Source organism: Paramormyrops kingsleyae, chromosome 6 (genome assembly GCF_048594095.1).
Source record: "Paramormyrops kingsleyae isolate MSU_618 chromosome 6, PKINGS_0.4, whole genome shotgun sequence".
In the NCBI taxonomy this organism is placed as follows: Eukaryota; Metazoa; Chordata; class Actinopteri; order Osteoglossiformes; family Mormyridae; genus Paramormyrops; species Paramormyrops kingsleyae.
In genome coordinates this window covers 33,778,053-33,797,974 of record NC_132802.1, presented here as the reverse complement: position 1 = coordinate 33,797,974, position 19,922 = coordinate 33,778,053, and the positions used below count along the sequence as shown (strand labels likewise).

The window sequence follows — 19,922 nt, the reverse complement described above, 5'->3', positions numbered from 1 at the left end:
TGTCCCGGGCGGCGAAAGAAGAAGAAGTGGAGGAAAAGTCGAGAGCAACAGGAAGAAGCCCCGACGCTCTTCTTGGTAGCCTGCTCTCTGTTCCCTGCCTGGGGGTCAGCCAGTCGGCGAGGGAGCTCCCCGCTCACCTGGGAGGACCTTGCTGCTGCCCACCCGGTCAGCCATAGTGAGAACCCGCCTCCCTTGGAGGCTTATCACTACCGGCCAGCGCGCCTGGTCGGTAAGGGGATCAGCGCCGTAAGGGACGCTATTCCCCAGGTCCCTAGAGCCCTTAAAGGGGCAGTTCCAGACCTGCCTGCTCCAGACCTGCTTCCCTGCTGCCGCCGCTCTGCCCGGCTTGCCTGTCCTGCCTGTCCAGCCCGGCTTGCCTGTCCAGCCCGGCTCGCCCGTCCTGCCTGTCTCTCCGGCTGCACCGCCTGCCGCCACCCCCGTGGCTCCGGCTGAACCGCCTGCTACCTCACTGGAGGCCCTGGCTCCTGTCCCCCCAGCACTGGTCCCAGTCCCTGAGGAGGTCCCAGACAATCGGACCCCCGCTCCTTTCTCCTTGGAGGAGGAGGACCTTGAGTGGGACCCCTCGGGGGCCTCCCTTTTGACTCCATCGCCCTTGCCCCAGCAAGGCCGACACCCCCCAGGACCCCGCCTTTCCGTGTCCCGTAAGGGGAGGGGACACAAACATCGGGCCCGGGTCCCACCCGCCCTGCCCCCTGGCTCACCCGTGCGTCTCCTGGCCGTGGCTCGGTGGCTGCCTGTGGGTCCTGCGGCGTCAGCTCGATGGTCGCCTCCGCGTCCCCTCCCAGTGCCTCGATGCCGGTCCTCGCTCCCACCTCCGTGTCGGCCGCCTCTGGGCCCCCCTGCTTCGGCGGGGCATCGGACGGCGCCTTCTCCGGCTTCCCCTTTGCCTGCCATGGCTTCGCCCTCCTGCCTGCCTGCGCCGGTGGTCCCTCCTGCTCCCTCCATGTCCCCTCCGTCACTCCCTCGACCCGTTCCCTTGGCCCCTGTGTGGTCCCCTGCAGCTCCTGCCTCCCTCTCGCCTGCGGCCCCTCCGGCCGCCGCCCGTCTGGGCTCCCTCGGGCTCCCCTTTGTCCTCCGTCCCTTCCTGTCTGGTCTCCCTGGTCTGCTCCTCGTCCCTTTGTCCCTCCTGTTCCTGCTCCTTCTCCTCTTGTTGTGCCTACTTTCACTCCTGGCCCTTTTGTTCTGCCTTTCGATGTTCCCCCTGTGTCTCCCTTTCTAGTCTGTCTGTCTGCGTTTCCAGTCCTTTGTCAGGTCCTGTCGTTGCTTTTGCCTTTGTGCCTGTTTTGTGTTTCCGTTCTGTTTCCTGTGCCCCGGTGATGTCTTGGTTTTTGTCTTTCAGGTCCTGTTCCCTCGTCTCGTCCGTCGCCTCCCCTCGGGCGCGCCCGGTGTGAACTTTAATTTCTTAAAAGTCGAACCAACCAGTTCGAAAAAAAAAATTACCTAGAGCTCAATCTGAATCTCAGAAGTCAAACCGTGAATGCCGACCTAAGATAACTTGTACAGTACGAGCGGGGAAATGAGTCACGCAGCACGCCTTTCAGCGGAAACAAAGGATAAAGCTTCAGTCTCAGCCTCGCATTCACTGTGATAGCACCATGCATGTTTACACTAACTGAACACAGTGATACCTAAGTTCTCGAACTCATTAGAACTCGAATTTCTTAAAAGTCGAACCAACCAGTTTGAAAAAAAATTACCTAGAACTCGATCTGAATCTCAGAAGTTGAAACTGTGAACTCCAACCTAAGATAACTTATAGGCGCGGGGAAATGAGTCACACTGCAAGTCTCTCAGCGGAAACAAAGGGTTAGGGTTATGGTTAGTCTCAGTCTGGCATTCGCTGTGATAGCATCGTGCATGTTTATACTAGCTGAATCATATATTTAGACAATAAAAATACACTGACAATGATAGTAACAGTAATTATTATATACTAAAATACTGTATACTGTGCAGGCAAAATGTGTAAAATGGTAAAGGTGTGCGTTTGACAGTTGATTGATTGGGGAGTGATCAATGGTATTGCCTAGCATTTTAAATATGTCCTGCGCAGCTCAGTCGAGAGATTGCCTCTGTCGGGAGAGGATGTATGGGCTTGTGCTGCATTGTGTCCTTCTGGTAGTTTAAAAGGAAATTAATAAAGGAAAAGTAATTTTTTTTGAAGACCTCTGTGCAGCTGTCTATCATTCTGTTCTGACCCACTTCTCTGCTCAGGCACACCCCGTTACAGTCCGATATACAGTAGGACCATACCAACGCCAGCTGTGGGCCTACCACTGGCATCTCAGCACAATGAAACTGTTGCAGTAGACCTACATGAACTTGAGCCCCGTGTGTGGTATCTTCACATTATTGACCAGTTCACAAGGTTTAGTGCAGGAAGCATTCTGACCACAAAGAGAGGATCTGAAATATTGAAGCACTTAATACATGACTGGATAAGCGTGCATGGCCTACCTCAGAAACTGTTTAGTGACAATGGTGGAGAGTTCAACAATGATGAGGTGAGAGATATGGCAGAGACTGCATATAGTCCATGGAGCAATGAACTGCTAGAAAGACACAATCAGACACTGACTGAAATCATCATGAAGGTGAGAGCAAGTAATGGCTGTGAGTGTGAAACTGCATTGAACTGTGCATTTATGGCAAAGAACACCTTGCAAAATGTTCATGGTTACAGTCCTCATCAGTTGGTGTTTAGACAGAATCCAAACTTGCCCTCTGTGCTGATCGACAAGCCTCCAGCTTTAGAGGGCACCACAAAAAGTGAGTGGTTAGCCAAGCAAATCTCCGCTTTACATACAGCAAGAAAAACATTTAGAGGCAGAATGTTCAGAAAGAATAAGGAGAGCATTGCGCAAACAATTGCGCAACACTGATGAGAGATATGAAATGGGCAACAAAGTGTACTATAAGACAGTGGACTGTCCAGATTGGAAAGGACCAGGAGTTGTGATTGGTCAGGATGGAGCAGTGCTCTTTGTCAGACACGGAGGAACCTGTGTGAGGGTACACTACCTCAGACTCAGAAAGGTTAGCATTGATGATCAACACCTCAGAAATGAAAATGCTGAAAATGATGTGGAGAAAAGAACTACTGACAATGACATGAATGACACAGATACTGAAATGCACAGGGATAAGCACTAGGGTGCAGAGTATATCACAGCACGCTGTTGATGCTGTAGAACAGGGGTGGCCAATCTTATCTGTAAAGGGCCGGTGTGTATGCCGGTTTTTGGGATAACCTGTAGGTCAACTGTTCAAAACCAGGTGTGAGGACTCTTCAGCCAATCAGTCCCCTAATTAGTAATCTAATTGGGGAGTTGCAGCAAAAACCCGCATACACACCGGCCCTTTGCGGATAATATTGGCTACCCCTGCTGTAGAGACTCGTGACAGAGAACAGACGATCAATGTCCATCTGAAAACAGGGCAAGTTTTAAAATACTTGCCCTGTTTACAGTGAAAATGGACACTTCACTCGATGGACATTAAGTCTGCATTCTTACAGGGAACTGAACTGTTGAATGACATTTAAGACCTCCACCTGAGGCCAACTGTAAAGGAACATTGTGGAAGCGTAAAAGCTGTGTGTACGGTCTGGCAGATGTCACACTGTACTGGTACAACAGGACCTACACATGTGTATGTGTGCATCCCTGCATAACAAACGAAATAAATAAATTCCCTATTGCAAAGTATGAAGTTTCCATATTGTAAGTAATAATTGATAATGCATATGAAAATTAATGTCCATGTGCTCTCTATTAGAAAAGCCTGTAGCAGCATCCCCACCAAATGCTGCTGCTGATGACAAATCGCTTTCCACAAACCCTGCTGACTGGCTGTCAGTTCTGACAAACAGAAATCAGACACAACTGTCTTGCAAAGGACCAAGTGAGGTACCATATAACTTTGCTTTCCCAAGAAATGAGAGTGATGGAAGAAGAACGTTCAGACTTGGATGGCAGAGAACTTGCAAAGGAGCTGAAGAATTTGTCTGACTTTCCATCTCTTTCCATTCCGGTAGAGACCGGATAGGCAAGAAGGGAGGTGGTGTTGCAGTATACGTAAAAGAAAACTTGCAGACAAGGGAACTCACTGATAAAAATAAAAATTCAGAAGCTGTATGGATAAAACTTGATGCTAAAGATTCAAATGGCCTAATTGTCGGGGTTTGTTATAGAGCACCTAATGTAGCTGTAGAGGAAAGCAGAATGTTATATGATGATATCAGGATTATGAGTAATAAAAATGATGTGGTGGTTATGGGTGATTTTAATTTACCTGGGATACAGTGGGACACAGTCTCTGGCTCTTCTGTAAATGAACTTGAGATGGTGGAATTAGTACAGGATTGTTTTTTTACTCAGTTTGTTAATACTCCTACCAGGGGAGAAGCCCTTCTTGATCTTGTTTTCTCTAATAACCAGGATAGGATTGGAAAATTTGAGGTTTTAGACCCATTGTACGGTAGTAATCATAACATGGTTAAATTCGAGGTTAATTTTAGTGTCCGAAGAGCAAAGTTGAAATTAAAAGTATACAATGTTAGGAAGGCTAACTTTAATGGTATGAGACGGAAATTAGAAACTGTAAACTGGACAGAGTTAAATAGCAAAACAGTTGAAGAGGCATGGGAATTTTTCAAAAGCACATTGTTGCAAGTGCAAGAGGACTTCATACCTGTTTCCAGCAAAACTCCATCCATCATCTGCCGCTTGTCCGAGGCTCGGGTCGCGGGGGCAGCAGCTTCAGGAGAGGCACCCAGACCTCCCTCTCCCCAGCTACCTCCACCAGCTCCTCGGGGGGGACACCGAGGCGTTCCCAGGCCAGCCGAGAGATATAATCCCTCCAGCGAGTCCTGGGCCTGCCCCGGGGCCTCCTCCCTGTAGGACATGCACGGAAAACCTCTCCGGGTAGCCGCCCAGGAGGCATCCGAACCAGATGTCCAAACCACCTCAACTGGCTCCTTTCGACATGAAGAAGCAGCGGTTCTACTCTGAGGCCCTCCCGGATATCCGAACTTCTCACCCTATCCCTAAGGGAGAGCCCAGACACCCTGCGGAGAAACCTCATTTCGGCCGCTTGTATTCGCGATCTCGTTCTTTCGGTCATTACCCATAGCTCATGACCATAGGTGAGGGTAGGAACAAAGATGGACCAATAGATCGAGAGCTTGGCTTTTTGGCTCAGTTCTTTCTTAGCCACGACGGACCGGTTAAGCGCCTGCAGAACTGCAGACGCCGCTCCGATTCGCCTATCCAGCTCCCGATCTCGCCTACCCTCACTCGTGACCCCGAGATACTTAAACTCCTCCACTTGAGGCAGTACGTCTTCCCCAACCCGAAGAGGGCAAACCACCCGTTTCCGGCTGAGAACCATGGTCTCGGACTTGGAGGTGCTAATCCTCATCCCTGCCGCTTCGCACTCGACTGCGAACCGCCCCAGTGCATGCTGGAGATCCCCAGCTGATGAAGTCAACAGGACGACATCGTCTGCAAAAAGCAGCGAGGCAATCCTGAGGTCACCAAACTGGACACCCTCGACACCTTGGCTGCGCCTAGAAGTCCTGTCCATAAATATTATAAACAGGACCGATGACAAAGGGCAGCCCTGGCGGAGCCCAACACGCACCGGGAACACGTCCGACTTATTGCCGGCAATGCGGACCAAGCTTCTGCTCCGTTCGTACAGGGACCAGATCGCCCACAACAGCGGACCCCGGACACCATACTCTCGAAGCACCCCCTACAGAGCACCTCGGGGAACCCGGTCGTAAGCCTTTTCCAAATCCACAAAACACATGTAGACTGGATAGGCAAACTCCCAGGCCCCCTCCAGTACCCTTGCAAGGGTATAAAGCTGGTCCAGTGTTCCACGACCAGGACGAAAACCGCATTGTTCCTCCTGAATCCGAGATTCGACTATCGATCTCACCCTCCTCTCCAGTACCCCGGAATAGACTTTCCCAGGGAGGCTGAGAAGTGTGATCCCCCTGTAGTTGGAACACACCCTCCGGTCCCCCTTCTTAAATAAGGGGACCACCACCCCGGTCTGCCAATCCAGTGGCACTGTTCCTGACCTCCACGCACTGTTGAGAAGGCGTGTCAGCCACGACAGCCCCACAACATCCAGAGCCTTCAGGTACTCAGGGCGAATCTCGTCCACCCCCAGGGCCCGGCCACCACGGAGCTGTTTAACCACTGTGGCCACCTCAGCCCCAGTGATGGGCAAGCCCCCCCCAGCACCCTCGGGCTCTGTGCCCTCAGATGTCTCAAAGGCAGTGTGCGTAGATGTATTTGAGGCAGGATTGAGGAGGTCCTCAATGTACTCCTTCCACCTCCGGGTGATGTCCCCAGGTGAGGTCAACAGCCTCCCCCCCCCACTATAAATAGTAGGAACCAGGAGCTGCTTCCCCCTCCTGATACTCCGGATGGTTTGCCAGAACCTTTTTGAGGCCGACCGAAAGTCACTTTCCATGGCCTCACCGAACTCCTCCCACGCCCGGGTTTTTGCATCTGTGACCGCCCGAGCTGCGTTCCGCCTGGCCTGCCGGTATCCGTCAGCTGCCTCTGGAGACCCCCGGGCTAATAATTCCCGGTAAGCCTCCTTCTTCAGCTTCACGGCCCCCCTCACCTCTGGTGTCCACCATCGGGTACGGGGGTTACCGCCACGACTGGCACCGACCACCCTGCAGCCACAGCTCCGTACGGCCGCTTCCACAATGGAGGTCCGGAACAGGGTCCATTCAGACTCAATGTCCCCAACCTCCCCCGGCATGCAGTTGGAATTCTGCCGGAGGCACGAGTTAAAGCTCCAGCGAACAGGAGCCTCTGCCAGACGTTCCCAGCATACCCTCACTTTGCGCTTGGGTCTACCAGGTCTGACCGGCTTCCTCCCCTGCCACCTGAGCCAACTCATCACCAGGTGGTGATCAGTTGACAGCTCTGCCCCTCTCTTTACCCGAGTGTCCAAGACAGAAGGCCGCAGATCAGACGATACGATTATAAAATCGATCATCGACCTGTAGCCCCGGGCATGTTCGTACCATGTCCACTTATGGACACCCTTATGCTCGAACATGGTGTTCGTTATGGACAAACCATGCATTGCACAGAAGTCCAATAACAGAACACCACTCGGGTTCAGATCAGGGAGGCCGTTCCTCCCAATCACCCCCTTCCAGGTTACACTGTCATTGCCCACGTGAGCGTTGAAGTCCCCCAGCAAAACAACGGAATCCCCCCGCGGCACGCCAAATAGCATACCGCTAAGGGAATCCAAGAAGGCCGGGTACTCCGAACTGACATTCGGCGCATAAGCGCAGATGACAGTCAGAGACCTATCCCCGACCCGAAGGCGCAGAGAGACAGCCCTCTCGTTCACCGGGGTAAACTCCACTGTTAATGCACCGAGCTGCGGGGCCACCAATAGCCCCACCCCAGCCCGGCGTCGCTCACCCGCCGCAACTCCAGAGTAAAAGAGCGTCCAGCCCCTCTCCAGGAGATTGGTTCCAGAACCCAAGCTATGCGTTGAGGTGAGCCCGACTATATCTAGCCGATACCTCTCAACCTCCCGCACAAGCTCAGGCTCCTTCCTCACCAGAGAGGTGACATTCCATGTCCCGAAAGCCAGTTTTGTCAGCCGGGGATCGGACCGCCAGGGCCTCCCTTGGCCGCCACCCGATCCACAAAGCACTGAACCCCTGACATTCCCCCTGCGGGTGCTGGGCCCACCTGGGGACAGTCCCGCGTGCCTCTTTCGGGCTCGCCTACGAGCCCCTCCCCCAGGCCTGGCTCCAGGGTGGGGCCCCGGTGACCCTAGTCCGGGCGAGGGAAACGGGACTTTGATATTTAACTTTTTCATGAGGTTCTTTTGGATTGCTCTTTGTCTGGCCCCTCCCCTGGGACCTTTTTGCCTTGGGAGACCCCACCAGGGGCTATTGCCCCGGACAACATAGCCCCCAGGTTCACGGAGGCACGCAATCCAAGGTGGCAATCCAAGGAGGAGTCCAGCAAAACTAAATCTAGGAAACGACAACCAAGGTGGTTTACTAAGGAAATTAAGAATAAAGTCAGGAGGAAAAGGGCTCTGTTCGAACAATTGGAAAATAACTAATGATTTCAAAATTAAGCAGGTGTCAGGGTCGGCCTCCCGCTGTGGTCCTTCCGTGCCCCTTCCCCGTTTGACCAGCAGGTGGTGCTGGTCATCCCGTCCATACGCCAGTCCTTGTTTCTCCCCTGTCTCTTGTCTGGTCTCGTGGCTCAATGTATTAAGCATGTGCTGTTTGTTTGCCCCTCGGTCCTGAGTTCCCTCTTGTTGTGAGTTCGAATCCCGCCTCCTCTGTTTTTGTATTTTGCTCCCTAGTGTTTCATTTGAGTTTCTTTAGTTCTTGTGTCTGATTTTGTAGTTGGTTTTGGTTTTGTCCCTTGTGCCCCTGCTTGTGTCTTTACCTGTTTTATTCCCTAGTGTTGGTTTCTGTTTCCTTGATTAATTCTTAGTTTCCCTGATTGTTAGTGTCTTTGAGTTTATTGGTTTCACCTGTGTCCTGTTTCCCTAGTCTTTGTTAATCAGCCTCACCTGCCCTGTGTTAGTCATTACTCCTGTAGTATATTAGTTCCTGCCTTTGTTCTGTTCCCCGCTGGTTCATCGTGTCGTGTCTAAACTATTTGTCTAAGCTCGTGTCTCTGATGTCTACGTTTGTCTGTGGTATGCCCTTGTCTCTGGTTTCCCCCATGGTTGAATTTTACTTTAGTGTCTTGCTTTTCTAGTTAGTTTTTCCATGTGTGTTATTTAGTCTAGTTTATTCCTCCCTGTTTAGTTTTGACCCCTCGTGGTCTTTTGGTTTTCTTAAGTTATCTGTTTGATTTAATAAACCCTGTTTTGTTTGCTGGAGCTGCAAGTGGGTCGTCCGCCCCTTCTTTGTGCACCATGCCTCGTTCCCGTTCCCGTGCCATCCAGAAACATGACAGCAGGAGTATCTAAGTCAGGGGTGTCAAACTCATTTTAGGGTGAGGGCCGGATGAGAAGAAAATGTGACCATGTGCGGGCCGAATTTATTATTATTTTTTTTTAATCATAGTGCATCAAATTACAACAAATGCACTATATTCTGTAAAACTGCATTTAACAAGTCCTCAGGAACTGTTCATTAACACTCATTCCTTTTTAATACTACTACTACTAATAATAATGATGATAATAAAAAAGATTTGATATTTAATACTATTGTTCAAATCATCCCGCGGGCCGTATTGGACACCATAGTGGGCCGTATTCGGCCCGCGGGCCGTATGTTTGACACCCCTGATCTAAGTCTACAGGCAGAGTTAAAAAATAACATTAGGCTATCCAAGAGGGATGTAGAAAGAAAAATTGCATTGGAGGCTAAGGATGACAGTAAAGGTTTCTTCCAATATTTTAACTCCAAGAGAGCTCTAAAAGCTGAAATTACTAATTTGCAGGATAGTAAGGGCCTTATAGTTGATAACGAAATTGATATAGTAAATGAGTTTAATAACTTTTCAAGGGTGTTCACAGTAGAGAACACAAGTAACTTACCACCAATTAATACGAATACAGCATCGTCTATGACCAATATATGTATAACTGATATTGATGATACTAAGCCTAGCTAAACTCAAAATAAATAAAACGCAGGGCCCTGATGGCATCTTACCTATAGTCTTAAAAGAGATGAGGGATATTATTAGCCAACCTTTAACTTTAATATTCCAGAAATCGTTATCTGCGGGTGTGGTACCATCAGATTGGAAGCATGCTAACACCCATATTCAAAAAAGGGGATAGAAGTAATCCAGCAAACTATAGGCCAATCAGTTTAATTAGCATTACTGGAAAAATAATGGAAGCTATAATTCAAGTGAAAATGGTAGATTACCTAGATGCAAATAACATTATAAAGGATAGCCAACATGGATTTAGGAGAGGTAGATCCTGCTTAACGAATCTACTTGAGTTCTTTGAGGTAGCTACAAGTGAAATTGATCACAAAAAGGCCTATGATGTGATTTACTTAGATTTCCAGAAGGCCATTGATGTTGTCCCCCACAAACGGCTCTTGCTAAAGCTTAAAGCTGCAGGGATTTTAGGAACTGTGGCAGCTTGGATCAAAAACTGGCTAACTGACAGGAAGCAGTGAGTAGTTATTAGAGGCACAATGTCACAGTGGGCCTCCGTTCATAGTGGGGTACCGCAGGGTTCAATTTTAGGACCACTATTGTTCCTAATTTACATTAATGATATTGACACAAATACATACAGTAAACTGGTTAAATTTGCAGACGACACCAAGGTGGGTGGTGTAGCAGATACTGATCTAGCAGCAGAGAGGCTTCAACGGGATCTGGATTTAATTAGCGAATGGGCTGATACTTGGCAGATGAAATTTAACACAGATAAATGTAAGGGAATCCATACAGGGAGCAGAAATATAAAGTACAGATATTTTATGGGTTCCACTGAAATAAAGGTAGCTGATTACGAGAAAGATCTCGGTATGTATGTTGATGCTTCCATGTCCCACTCTCGCCAGTGTGGGGAAGCAATAAAAAAGGCGAACAGAATATTGGGTTATATCTCTAGGTGTGTGGAGTTTAAGTCAAGGGAGGTGATGTTACACTTATATAATTCCTTGGTAAGACCCCACCTAGAATACTGTGTGCAGGTTTGGTCACCATACCTCAAGAAGGACATTGCTGCCTTAGAAAAGGTGCAACGAATAGCTACGAGAATGATTCCTGGTCTTAGAGGAATGTCTTATGAGGAGAGGTTAGCGGAACTGAATCTGTTTAGCCTTGAGCAAAGGAGACTAAGGGGGGATATTATTCAGGTTTATAAGATTCTAACGGGTCTGGATGCTGTTCAGCCAAATGACTATTTCAATATTAGTCTAAATACTAGAACTCGTGGCCATAAGTTGAAATTAGCGGGAGAACATTTTGAGAAAATTTGAGGAAGCACTTCTTTACACAGCGTGTAGTTAGAGTATGGAATAGTCTTCCTGCTAGTGTAGCGGAAGCTAAAACCTTGGGTTCCTTTAAATCAGAGCTAGATAAGATTTTAACAACTCTGAGTTATTAGTTAAGTTCTCCCCAAACGAGCTTGATGGGCCGAATGGCCTCCTCTCGTTTGTAAATTTCTTATGTTCTTAAGCCATGACCCTGCTTGAACTGCTGACATTTATTCATGAAAGTGAGCTGACTGAAATTTACCCAAATTTGTGGACTGCTCTCTGAATTTGCCTTACTCTCCCAGTGACCATAGCTGAAGTACAGAGAAGCTTTTCTAATCATAATCTACTTGAGGTCCACCATGTCCCAGGAGCCCCTTAGCAGGCCCGGATTGGCTAATCGGGAGGACCGGGAGAATTCCCGGTGGGCCGGTCCGTTTTTTGGCCGCAAGGGCCGGTGTCCCTAGCTGCCTGCACTCACAGCAGTCGTACATTTTTTATTATTTGTTTGTTTGTTTGTTTATTTATTTATTTATTTTACCATAGCCTCACTCTTTTTATTCATCATTTTACCGCAGTTCCACTCTTTTTATTTTGTCCCATGAGCAGAATACAGCCTCCAGGTTAATGATGACGTAATTATCATTCGACTTCCCTGACAGCGGCACTTTGCTCAACAGATCAAAATCAGTTGTTAAGAGATACACAAGAGATGAAAAATGGATAATAAAAAGCGAAAAGGTGGCGCTGAAAAGGCCAGAATTTAAAAAAAAAGAAAGCTCTAGAAACTGACGCGGCCAAATGTACTAAGCTGAGTACATTTTTCGTTAAAACCAGCGGCAGCGAGAGTACAACAACACATGAAGACGATGAAACGGCAGGTAAGTTAACGTTAAGCTAGTTAGGAGCAGTGCAAAACAACGATGTCTGCAAACCACCGTTCATGTTTATGTATCGAACTTTTTTTTGTACTGTAGCTCTTCAGCAGCAGCAGCCTCTAGTCCAGTTTGCTGCTAACAGTGATGAGCCAGGCCCCGTAACGTTACCAAGCACAAGTCATGAGCCCAACACACTAGAATGGGCAGGTAGGATTGTCATTGAGTGAATATAAGAATTCGAATAATTTATATTAATATTAATGAATATTACACCTGCTCAATGAAAAATACCCTGAGATAATTAATGACATCAGATGATTTACTACATTAATAAATCTGACTTAACTTCATCAGAAAGCTAAAAAGGAGAAATTTGTGGTGAGAAATATTATATATAATATTTTAAAAATTTCATTTAGTGTCAGACGCAGAGCCAGGACCCAGTTGTATCATGCAAGAGACTCTCAATGTGGAAAACACAGGTAAGCTGTTGTACCACAGGTTAAAAAAAAGTCTTGCAGATAATAGTGCAATACTTGTTTTATTCTTTATTTGTGTTTAAGGACTGGATATCTGTGAACAATTTTGCACAGAATATATATTCAGATATTGCAGAAAAGGACATTGTGATGTTTTAAAGAATAGTGTTGGAGATTTACCCTTTAATGTTGTCATATTTATGAAAAATATTTGAAGTTATAAAGCAGCTGTTTCCTTGAAAAAGACATGATAGTGTCATTAGAAAGTTTAATACATTTTATTTTAATCTTTATTTTATACATATAGCTAAATATATATTTGTATTTATTTGATATTTTTTCATTTCATGGTTTGGATATTCATGAGCACTAATTCTTACAGAAAATAGATTTTGATACTGTTAAACATTGTGTTAACTTCACTGTGAAGCAACACTTAGGCTACTGTATTTGCACTGAATTGGAAATGACGTTATTTTAATATAGTCCAGTCGTGAACTAAAGTGGACCGGTCTAAGGCTTGAAACTCCAGGGCTGAAAAGGAGTCCCACTCCGGCCCTGCCCCTTAGCAATCTTTCCATCATCAGTATTAACTATATAAATGCTGGGCAGACATCATATGATGATGTAATTGATGACTTTGGATCAAGGAAGGCAAGAAAGGTCAAGTTTTAGATGGCATTTCTGCAATTTTATTTGTTTGTGTGTGTGTGTGTGTGTGTGTGTGTGTTTAATGTAATAAATGTTATCATCTTTATTTTTATAAAGGCAACACGAACAGATTAACCCATTTCTGCTATCCCATGTAGTGAGGCTAGCTTGCTAGTGTAGGTTAACCAATGTGAAAATATCAATTTTAGAAGACTAAAAAATTCATATTCATTAATATTACTCAAACAAAAAACATCTTAGTTGCCTTTATGAAAATGCCGAGAGCAAACACGCAGTAAGGGAGATATCTGTCATGGATAGCACTAAGGAACCCCCATCGTCGTTTCAGCCACGCCCCTCTGGGGGTTCCGATCGATAGGGCTTCCCCGAGGTTTTGCGTCCTGTCAATCAGTTTTTCTGGCCAAACCGGTTGCTTCCGTTCCAGACACTCCTCTCCCAGCTGTGTCTTGTTTTCCCCGGTTTCGGTTTCGCTATATCAGGCAACTCGGTTCTCTGATCAGTGCGAGATCTTCATGGTTTGCCCTGAGTTCGAGCGTTTTTTCCGGTGTGTGTTTCCCTGTGTTCTGACCTCTGCTACGTTTCCTAGACTCCGAGTTTCTGCCTGCCCCCTTTCTGGACCGACGCCGATCACCCGACCTCAGCCTGGACCCTCGACTGTTTTTCGCCTCTGCCTCTTTCTGAACCGACGCCAATCGCCCGACCCCTGCCTGGATTCCCGACCGTGTTTTGCGCCTCTCCCTTGTCTGTACCGAAGCCGATCTTCCTATCTCCCCGCCTGAGTTTCAACTATTTTCTTGGGCTCAGCCCCGGGTACCTCTGACTTCTCTGCGGAGAGTAGTAATAAAACAACAGGACTTACAACTTTGCCGTCAGTGTCCGTCTTATTGCCTTCTCAACAGATATCGTGTTGAAAGTGATCTCCTTCCGTCTCACTGCTGTGACCCAGGCCACCCAAAGCCTCTTCGTTAGTTCCTCTACCTGCTGTCCATATCCTCTTTTCCAAGTGGGAAACCGAAACAATCTCATGAAAATGCCCAAAATGGCAATTTGACCCACAATACACTGTGGCTATAGCGAATGTAATGTCAGCTGACAAAGACCTATTGAGTGGACCTGCTGGCTGGGCCAAAAACACAAGGATGGACCACTTGGACATTTCTTACATGACAGAAAGCAATACCCTATGTAAATAGTTTTAATGGGATGGATGTGTAATCAATGTAAAGTAATTTGATTTAAAAAATTAAGTTGTGATGTTAATATAAACATAGATGTGCTTCAAATTGCATGTTTAAAATTAACTTGTGCTTTTGTGTCATGAAGTGTTACATAAATGTTTAAGTGAAGCGAATAAGCTATGTTAACATTCATTGTTCTTATTAACCCCTTAAAAAGAACTCAGTAAATTTTTAAGTCAAAGAAATAGTAGAAGCTTACTCAGTAACACCACATTCATTACTAATGAGTTACAGTGTGTTTCACTTTATAATACTGTTCTTGATCTTTAGTAACTCCTATTGAAGAAGTCAGTAATGCCACATTCATTACTAATGTAAGGCTGGAGGCCTTGCAGGCCCCGTCGGTCTGAGCTCTGGCAAGCCTGTAATGCTCCACCCAGTGTCCTGAAGCAAAGGTTCACCGGCTCCGACAAGACTGGACCCAAATCACCTGATCACCACATCAAAAGGGACACCTCACCCCCACTGGGCGGCCCGAACCCCACAGTCAAATTCCAGTGATAAGGCCTGGCTGCGTCAAGACACAGATGCATCCTACATTCACTAATTCACACCAGAGCATGTGAGCGGAGCGGAGCGTGAGCGAGGAGCGGAGCGGGCGGAATTTTGCCAGAGCGCGGAGCGGGTTTTCTAATTAAGGCTGGAGCGGTCGCTTTGTCTCGCTCCAATTTCGCTCCGATACCGCTCACACTACAATTCTGAGGCGTGCCCAAATCTACCCAGAATTCATCTGTACAATTATCAAGACTGTTACACAAATTGGCCGAGATGGAATTCGCAAAGTATTTCACAAAGAAAACTGATAAATCATACAAGTGTACTATTCTTATCAAACGTATAGATGACAAGAATGTACAGCAAGAACAACAATGTGGTGAAACTGTTTCAGTGAGTAAAGATTCACTTTGGAATCACTTTTCTCAGAAACATGAGTGTGCTACGCGAACAAGCAAAAGCCAGAGCAAAACGCGTGCAAGTTTTATATGGTTGTAGCATATCAAGTCTATAAAGTAAATTAAAGTATAAAAGCCTATAAAGTAAATATTGGTAATCAAATAAATTCGTTTTGTCATTCAAAGTAGGTCTAATAAGATTTTTTTTTTATTTCACGTAACGTAAAATTTTATTTTAGAGACGTGCTGCATCAACAGAAAAAAATTGAGGAATTTAAAACGTGTCTGTATATTCTTTAGGCTATTAAACCCACTGATTCCTTTATTTTTAAGCCTATTTTTGTGTGGAATGACATTTCCAAACCTGTCCGTTGTTGCCGATAGGTTGCTTAAAAATAAATATTTTCTGTTCTGACTGGCAATGTTGCCGTTGCTCATATTTCTTTGACATAAGGCTTCGGTTTAAGGTGACATTTGTTAGGCATGCAGATTATTTGTTCCTCTTTTAAATTGGAGCGAGCATGGAGCGATTTGACTGGAGTGGGAGGACATTTTAGTGGAGCGAGGAGCGGTGTTAAGCGGAGCGGCTTAGTGCAAATTAGAGCGGAGGAGCGGGCGGAGCCAACAGCCTCGTGAGCTAGGAGCGGAAATTCTCACCGCTCCGCTCCGCTCACCTGCTCTGATTCACACTAACACAGGAGGTATACATTAGGGACACATACACCCATGTTTGGTCTCGTTTGAATAGTCACAGTACGACGGGCACAATACTCTCAACCTTAAAGCGGCATGTTTTCACATAAGAGAAATATAGAAAGTAAGACTAAACCCACCAAAGTGGAGGATCTTATCACCTGGTAGAACAAAGGAGTTGTCACATTCCTCCTAAAGCAATTTGATTGGCTGAGGGTCTGAGAATTGATAAGATCAACAGTTCTCCAAGACATACACACAAGATCAGAGCAGGCCCTAAAATAATCAATCACAACCTTTGATACAGCCTGTCACCTGGTTTGGAATACTTAAGGAAGAGCTCCAGAGTAGCAAGGGGAGTCACTCTGTAATCAGAGCTCCCACATAGTGCTGTATGAATCTTCATCTGCAATCAGATATTTTCTGCAGTTACTATGTGTCCACTCAGCTGAGATATGGAATTGCTATATACTGTTAATTGGATTATATAGTTTAGGAATTGTGGCCACATGTTAAAATTATTGCAACGCTATATTTGGTTAATTTGGTGTAATGTATATTAATTGTGAATAACCTGTGTTTGATTACTTCTTGGCTGTCTGACTTTGCTGAACCTCTGCATGTTCCTCAGAGACTGGGGTTATTCTAACACTCTCTTGCAGCCTCTGACTCGACCCCGTTTCTCTGAGACCCGTTGCGGCTGCCCAAGTTGAGTTACGGTGAATGCCGGCTCAGCCTCTGAGGTGCGCACAAGCTGGGTTACGGTAAAAGACCGGCTCAGCCTCTGAGGCGCGCACACGCTGGGTTACGGCAGGTCCGGCCCAGCCTCTGAGGCGCGCACACGCTGAGTTACGGCACAAAGTCCGGCTCAGCCTCTGAGGTACGCACACGCTGGGTTACGGTAACGTCCGGCCCAGCCTCTGAGGCGTGCACACGCTGAGTTATGGCACAAAGTCCGGCTCAGCCTCTGAGGTACGCACACGCTGGGTTACGGTAACGTCCGGCCCAGCCTCTGAGGCGTGCACACGCTGAGTTATGGCACAAAGTCCGGCTCAGCCTCTGAGGTGCGCACACGCTGGGTTACGGTGATAGACCAGCCCAGCCTCTGAGGCGTGCACACGCTGAGTGACGGCACCAAATCCGGCCCAGCCTCTGAGGCGTGCACACGCTGGGTTACGGCAGACATCGGCTTAACCTCTGTGGCCCTCACTAGCTCGGATTCGGCAATGGTCAGCTGAGCCTCTGGGGCGTTAAGGGCCGCCGGGTCATGACAGGTGTCTAGGCTAGCACTGTATTGCCTTGTAGTGGTTGTCCAACTTCTAAACCTACATAGCAGAGTCACGGATCGCCTTATCGGCCGAGGCGAATCCGATGCGCCCCATCATCCGGGATTAGTGGGAGTTCAGCAATAGAAGGCACAGCCCAGAAGTAATCTAAATAACAGAAATGTCATGACTAAAAATTGACAATAAAGATCTTTAATTAAATTGGAGTCAGATATAATTTGGTCTTTACCTACAACGGGTAAGTAACTTTACAGAAGCGCTCGGAAGGATCCACACGCATTTCAAGTCTTCAGCTGTCCAATTGGATTCCGCCATTGGGCCAGTGGACGGTTCCCCTATACTAATGAGTTACAATTAGTTTTATTTAGGTCATTATTAAGGCTTCATTCCTTATTTAACATACATATACATTAATTTTTTAATGTTTAGAAAATATCAACAATATGTGGTAGAGCACATCATGTGGCACTCTACTCTACTTCCTTATATTCATATTCGATTCTGCACCCTGCGTTCAGCCTGCGACCTATTTTCAATTTTATTGAATGAATATGAACTTGAATTTTAAAGTTATACTTAATTCAATTCTGAATGCTACGCAACAGTGTTATGTACTCAAATTTGCATGCAGGTGCTACAACAACGAGCGTTTTTTGCGCTAATGTTTCGTCCACGTTATAGTTTTATAAAGCAACATTGAGCTCTTATCATCATATCATTATTACGTTGACCAAAAAGAGCGTTAATGTGTTTTTGTGATCTATTTTGTTCGATCTCTATAACTGTGACAGGACAGCAGGCGAAAGTTCAAATAAAGAACGACATAGAAAGTAACGACTGAGTCGAAGCACATGTAAATTTACGAGCAAGATTACTAAATATTTTAGTTAGAAGGGATTCAAGAAACACTCGCTAATTAATGATTGAGTCTAAGTGGTAAGGTAGGTAACGAACTGCTTAGCGTCACGAAGCTTTCGAGAGACGCAGCCCAAATCAAAAGAATTGATATTTCAGCTATGACCAGCACACCCCTAGCCTGGACCTCTGAAAGTCTTTCCCTTTCTCTCCCTTGCAACAATCGATATTTTAACGTTAGAATCCATACTAGTTTTGATGGGTTTTTATGGGTTTACACGCGATATACGGACAAATTATCAGTTGTGAAATTTTTCACAAATCAGGATGTTTAATATGAGACGCTTTTTGAGTCATGAGCACGTCTGGTTTTGACGTGAGAAGCTAATGAAAATAACTGGTCAAAATACATTAAAGGCTGTTTTTACGCAATGTATTTATATTTTCTGAATTCACACAACAGGACTATCACAAGGAGCCATAATTCGTATTTTTTCGTGCATATATAAGGTTTTTATGGCCGTTTGCAACGTGAAAAACGAACCGCAAACTAACTTTACCAACGTAACAAACTCAGCAAAAAGATATTTCAACTTCGGCTATTTTTTTCAGTTAGAACACAAGTATGCATTACTTAGACTCCTAGGTATCCTAATTTCTCCAATATGTGTCCATAATTTAACACAGATGTGATTTTCTTTAACTAAACAAATAACTCTAAGGGGTGAAAATCAAGATAATAATATAATGCATAAATGTACAGTCAGGTTATATGCCACATTTCAGTCAGCAAGAAATTTGAAGATATGAAAAATTTAATTACCCATGCAGAGAAATAAGGCTATACCAATATTTCAGGAACGACTTACATGCAATATCTAGCAGTTACGAAAACTTAAGTTTAGTTTAATAACGTGACATACCCAAAATCTGATCAACCGCACTCATGTCCTGTTGAGAAATGGTGAGCACTTGCCCTTATGGATTATATATTAAGGAAATTACAGTACTGATGGCGAGACCCGGAAATGTATCACACACGGTTAATTCAATAAATAGAAGGCTGTATATAATTTAAGAACTATTTGGAAATTACCATACCTACCATAGTCTGCTACAACTGCATGGAGACACCCGTGCTGTCCAATAACGTCTTTAGACGGTAATTTATACAGCCGTATGTACAGTCTTCATTACAGCTGCAGGGGACTGTTTAATTGGTTTGGTTTGTGTATTTATATACGAGCAAGAACTTCTATTTGCGCTCCTCCCTTCTTGTTTACTATTCTGGAGAACAGTATAGGGTACGTGTTTCGGGATTTTTGGAATGTCTGTGGGAAGTTCATTGCATCTAAACCCGACCTTATAAATTACTTTATCTCCGGTGCGCTTCGGGTTTTATACTCTTGTTTTTTTCAGGTATTAAATTTTATGTTGTGTCTGTACGAACGAAGCCGTATTTCAGTTAGCAATATAAGAATAAACAAAAAAAAAGCAGGAAATTAAGTTTTAAAAAATAATAATTAGTGTAAATTAAGCTATATGTTTGTCAATGTTTCATTTATTCATTTATAATCCAACGAGAGTTTTCATTACTGTTTTCTTGGGTATTTAGTTCATGTAGGCCTATGTCAGTTTTGTAAACATGACATTCACTTCTTTACCTGTTAATTTGTTTGTATTACTTTGCATGTATTTTTCTCGTTTCACCCACCTAGCAACTCTCCTCAGCCTTTGTCTTGTTAATAGTAGGGCTACCTACACACATTTGGTTTTGATAAGACGAACTTGTTCCGCGTTTATACAAAAGCAGTGCTAGTAACAGACCCTCTTATTTTCTTGCATTTTATTTTTTGGCAATGTGAGTTACACGGGGTTCCGTAGACTACCTGTCAATATTAAGTTACATTTCTCTTTTTTGTTATA

At 45.6% G+C, this 19,922-nt stretch overlaps 1 protein-coding gene across 3 annotated transcripts in view; it reads right to left on the bottom strand.

The window, feature by feature from the left end:
• LOC111848795 (TRPM8 channel-associated factor homolog) overlaps positions 1-19,227 on the bottom strand; it is a 31,445-nt gene extending 12,218 nt beyond the window's left edge. The window contains exon 1 of one of the 3 annotated variants that reach the window (XM_072713108.1): positions 19,102-19,227. The gene's annotated coding sequence lies outside the window, so the exon portion shown is untranslated. Of the gene's footprint in view, positions 1-722; positions 2,456-18,919; positions 18,977-19,101 lie in introns of those variants that run through there. The other 2 variants (XM_072713110.1, XM_072713109.1) reach the window with 2 other exon arrangements.
• Between the last annotated feature and the right edge of the window lie 695 nt (positions 19,228-19,922).